Consider the following 6,039-nt stretch of genomic DNA (forward strand, 5'->3'; position numbering starts at 1 on the left):
GTAACAATTTTTGACGTTCCACACTTAGTAAAATGCACTCAAAACGCTCTATTATACGATGTAAAATTAAATCCAGGCATAATAAAACAGCAAAATTGGAATACATACTTCAGGTTTTTTATTTAGATCAGATGAAAAATTATAAGACACTTTTTAAATTACATCCAGGAGATTTCAAATTTTAAGATAGCTTTGTCGAAATGAAAATCAATATTACTGCACAACAATTAAGTCATTCTATCGCTTCATCAATTGAGGCTTTTACTATCAGTGGAGAATTACCTGAATTATTAAAAACAGCAGAATTTGTTAAATTAATTAACAACCTCTTCGACTCGTTAAATGGTTGGACTAAGTATGCAAAAAAGATGGCAAACAGTATAGATGCGTTTTAAGAAATGATTCGTCTCATTTGAAGTTGTGGAGTAAATGCTAGAAATTATTGACTAGATATTAATAGATTTAAAGACTGAAAAAGATGTTACAACACAATATCAGTTCACGAAAGGTTGGATTATTATAATTCGCAGTGTTATATATTTATGGAAACAGCTTAAAAATCTTGATTTTTGAATATTTAAATTTACCAAATCTTAATCAGAATTCGCTTAAAAATTTTGTTGTGAGATACGACAACATATGTATTGAATTCCAATTTCAAACTCCCACCTGCCACCAATTCATTGCTGCATTGAAAACAGTTGTTTTAAACAATTTAGTTACGCTAGTAATTAATTACGTTAGTATCCAAATATGCAAACTGTGAAGATGAAAATTCTAAAAATTTAGAAAATTTTCGTAGTTTTTTAAATAGCAATTCCAAAGAAATACTGCTCAAAGAAAGTGAATTATTCAAGAACGTCGAGGCACGAACTTTGGAATGGATCAATTTTGACAAGTTAATTATTAAAGATTGTTTTGCTCTTTCATATGTATCAGGATATTTTGTTAAAATTGCAATTACCAGACGAACATTGTTTAAATTATCAAAATGATTTATTTTTAACGCAATGTCAACATCATTTATTTACAGCTTTCAAGTAACATACAGAAAATGACTCTTTGACGTATGCAAACGATCGGGTCCTTACATTAGTCGAAAATTTGTATAATAGATTGGCAGTTGTGCCGAGGATATCTCTCTATCGCGAGTAGATTGAAAAAGATCATACTGGTGCCAAGGGTAAATAACAACCACACAAGAAGATTATTGGCAGGCTTGCGGATGAAGAATAAAGGGAAAATTACGGTGATAAATAAGGTAAATGATATAGGGTAAAAGAAGCCGTATGTAAATGTGATTATGTACTCATGGCCGATAGCGGAGATAAAGAATACAGTAGTAGCTGACAACACCCGATTGTATGGCACCACAATTTCGTACGTGTCCTTATAGATATATGTGTACAGCCAGTTGTGCACTACTACGTTCCACATGCGGAAGAACATATGATAAGTCGTACTGTTCCACCAGTCCTGTAACAAAAGATACAATAATTCATGAAGCTACAGTTTACAAAAGTGAATAATCCACAATAGCTTCCGAAACTCTTATTGGAATTCCGATACTTATTATATATGATGATCGGAATTTTCTATTGCTTGAGAAAAATATCTGCCTCGTGTAGTTAGATAAACGTCTTAAGACCGATCATAAATCTGTGTTTAAATATTTACACAAAACTTTAACTTATTTATATTACTTTTAATCTCTAATGCTTTCTTATGTATAATATTATAATATAATTGTGAATTAAAAAACCCCTTTATATACAATTAAATTATAATATTGTAATTAAAAAAACTTTTGAGAATAATAATAATAAATTTTGTGGAAGTGTTTGGATATAGGTGTATGTCCGGCTACTAGGACCTTACTCCTTTCACGAAATTACCATGTAAAAAAGAGGTAATTCTGAAACTTAAATTTTATAATGCATTACGTACATTGAAGCTATGACTTATAAGTATGATATATTAAGTGGAATATACTTACATATAATATTTGTAAGGCAGATTACTGAAAAGATGGGTATATTCACTTTGTAAAATAATCGATCGGCAAACTGCAGCGTTTCCGCCCAAGCGTTCATCCATGCGTGCAACAGGAAATAATGTAAGGTGACAATGTAGATAGCGCAAGGGATAATAGATTTGATGGTATTCTTGACAAACCACTTCCAATCCAGATGTCGTGTGCCGAATCTCGCAGTAGACCGGTGATACCAAACTTTCCATGATAAAAGATCAGAATAAAAGATCAGTAAGCCAAATCAACAAAATTTCGAATTACCACCATCCACCTAATTCTTTTTGTTCTAAAAGGAAACCAATTATGCTCAAATAGAACTTTTTCTAACGTTCTAAATTTCTTAATTTAATGTAGCTAATATGGCAATACTATTAAATTATCATTTGTGTATCACGATGAAACTTTAAGCTATACCATCGAACTGCATTATTGAAGATAAAAATATATTGCTTATATTTCATGAATGAACTTGGACATTTTTCTAAATCCATATAAATTTATTATTGCCAAATAATATAACATTATTAATTACAAAAATTATTACTTATAAAATTTTATAATTAATAATACTGTGTAACTTGTCTCTTTTACTGTATAATTATTAGCTTATATATCTTATTATCTTTTTAAAAAAATTGTGAAATATCTTTACCTGGGATATTTTTCGCAATACACAAGAGTCGGTGCAAAAAGGAAATACAGATATTGCGAAAATTTGAGGATATTTGGTGATAAAGTTTCGCTGTGGGATTCGTAAGATAAAAATCTAGACACTACGCTTCTGACAAAAGAGTAACTCTTCATTATCATGCGTACCTAAAAAAGCAAACTTGTTTTAAGAAAAATTTTTGCTTCAACATCTACCGTAATGTTGGAACAATGGAAAATATTCAATTATTCTATATATTTATATTTATATTATTCTATATATTTATATTTATATTATTCTATATTTATATTCAATGTTCAAACACATTTAAATACAAATTACGTTAATATCTTCGACAATAAAAAGAAATCATTAACACGTTTTATTTATTTGTATTATTAAATGTATAACAAGAAATGTAAAACAAGAAAAATTGATTTATTTTGGCATATACTTTTTAAAAAGAATTCACATTTTTTGCTTCTAATTATACAGGGTGTGTCAAAAGTTTGGATACACCCAAATATCTCGCATAAATGATACATTTTAGAAACAATATTTCTCACAAAAGTTGTAAGGTTTAAAAAGACACATTGAATGATAGTAGTTATTTGACCAAGAATAGCGGTGTCAAGGTCAGGTCAAGGTGAATTTTTTTAATGAAAGCCCCCTCTTTTTTCATTACATATTCTTGTAGCTTATCTTGAGAGTTTTTCAAAACACTGTAATTAAGTTCATTTTCATTAAGTATTTTGCAAGTTTTTAAGGTTTGAAAGTTATAGTACCGTCGACATTAGCATTACGCAAGATGTCCAACCGATAGTTAAAACCTCTGGAATGTTGTTCAGAATCATGTTCTTAATAACATTTGTTAAGATCAAGGTCATTGGAGATTTTTCTTATTTTCATTTTTATAAAAATGAATTTTCAGTATAATAACTTCAGTACAATAAACTTAATTATAGTGTTTTGAAAAGCTCTCGAGATAAGTTATAAGAATATGTAATGAAAAAGGGGGGGAGGGTTCCATTAAAAAAATTTATGTTGACCTTGACCTGACCTTGACAACGCCATCCTAGATTAACTACTATCGTTGAATGCGTTTTTAAGCCTTAAAACTTTTGTAAGAAACATTTTTTTTTAATGCATTGTATATGAAATTTAGATGTATCCAAACTTTTGGCCCACTTTGTATAGTTATAATTCAAGATGCTACAAACATAAGTTTTTAGGGGCCTACTTGTTCTATTAAAACAATTATCCTACAACATACGGAGAGATTCGCATCGAGCATCGCCTTTGTAGAAGAAATAATAAAGAGAATTTGATACAATATAAATATTGATATCCAGCTGTAATCCCATAATTTTCGGATAGCGGCTGCAAAAGAAAAAATGTAGTCATTATATACATAATAGATAAGTCGTTTGAATTAATTAATATTATTTAATCAGGTAATATTATCTAACAGCTTTTAATTTAATTTTTTTTAATTATTCAATTATTATGTTACAACACAAAGAAGATTACTAAAAAAACTAATAAAATTAAAATTTTATTTTTTGTATATATTTGTTTTCAAACTCTTTTTTAAATCAAGCGATTTACTTCCAATTCTAAATTTTTCAATTAATTTAAGTTTTATAATATTTAAGCACATTTTTCTCTTTCTAAACTTGGATTGAAGAGATTACGTTACATTTTGACAAGATCTGAAGTATGCCCAAAGAGTAAAAACCGCGTAGACACCGAATGTCGAGGCTTGCATGGACGACAAGATGAAAATACACGTTGCCAAGAGGAGGACTTTGCCAAGAGTTCTCTTAATGTATTGGTGCCAACGAGAATTAGTAATTATAAAAGGGAAATTAAACAATGATAATCTAACCATAGAACAAATATCACACAGGAAATCGCGAAAAATATCAGGGAAAAAACATTTTATATATAATTATATAATTTTATATATACATGTTGTATATAATTTTATGAATAATTATATATATATTTATACATAAATATATATAATTATATCCAATTATATAAAATTGTATATAAAATAATATAATTATACATAAAATATTTTTTCCCGGGAAGTGATTAATCGAGTTGTCTAATAATTAACTTGTTAAGGAGTTTCGTCTATTCCAAAGACAGTTTTGCACTTGGTAATAAATGAAGTAGAAGTTTTAACTATCTTCTTTTATCACGAGTAGTTTTCCAATCGCACTAACAAATTAATTGTTTTTTTTTACCCTAATAATGCATTATATTTCGCAGTCGGATAATAATACGATAGTTCTGATAATATCCGAGTAAAAATTTGTATGTGCAATTATATATGATCATATATACGTATGAATCATTATATATGATCATGTATGATATTTATCTCTACATAACTATACATATATGACTATATATGGTCATATATGTCCGTATATGACTACATATGCCGCTGTACTATATGATTATATATGATTGTATATGACTATATATGACCACAATTTGATCATATATAAAATCATATTTTGTCATATATGTTCATATATGAAATCCCCAATCAGCAGACAATGTTTTCGAAAATGTTTTTAAAAATATTTATTAAATTTTAAAAAATTTATTTTTTTATTAACAATGCCTAAACATTAGACAACTAATTTTATGAATTAATTCTAATTTTTAAGTATATTTTAATCTTTTTTATTTACCGGTTTTTAAACCTGGGACTTCAGGTTTTTATGGTCTGGTACCTTATCTGTCACACCACTTATAATTATCGATGCACACACTTCTTATTGTCCATATATGATACACTTAACGCAATTACATTGTGTTAACTTCTCTTCCGTGATTATTTCATTATTGCGACCCATTTTTTATTAATTTGAGTTTTAGAAAATAATATTTTTTATATATGTTTAAAAAACATTGTTTGCTGATTAGGATCGCGTATCTTATCCTATATGTTTATATTTAAAATTATTTTCATGTGAACATATGTATTAGGTGTACAAAAAAGTTCTGAGCTTTTTTTTGTAAAATTCAATCTTTATTTAAAAACAAACGAAAAAATATTTATGATATAAATATATAAAGCTGTTCTGCAAGCTCCTTTTCAGTTTGCGCAGAGTTTATATCCAGCAGTGCTTGCAATTCGTCCGTTTCAATCTTTTCAGGGCGTCCAGCACGCGATTCATCTTTAAGACTGAAATCTCCTTGGCGAAACTTTTGATACCACCTTTTGCATGTTGCATGACTTACAGCGTTCTCTCCATATGCAGCACAAATCATTTCAGTGGCTTCAGCAGCATTTTTCTTCAGATGAAACGCGAAGTGGATGGAAAATCGAATATGC

The 6,039-nt window shown here is 28.5% G+C and overlaps 1 pseudogene; it reads right to left on the reverse strand.

Annotated features, from left to right (window-relative positions):
* LOC108747117 overlaps positions 1–6,039 on the reverse strand; it is a 14,172-nt pseudogene that overhangs the window by 4,063 nt on the left and 4,070 nt on the right.

The sequence above is a fragment of the Trachymyrmex septentrionalis genome, unplaced genomic scaffold (assembly GCF_001594115.1).
Source record: "Trachymyrmex septentrionalis isolate Tsep2-gDNA-1 unplaced genomic scaffold, Tsep1.0 scaffold192, whole genome shotgun sequence".
NCBI classification, from domain to species: domain Eukaryota; kingdom Metazoa; phylum Arthropoda; class Insecta; order Hymenoptera; family Formicidae; genus Trachymyrmex; species Trachymyrmex septentrionalis.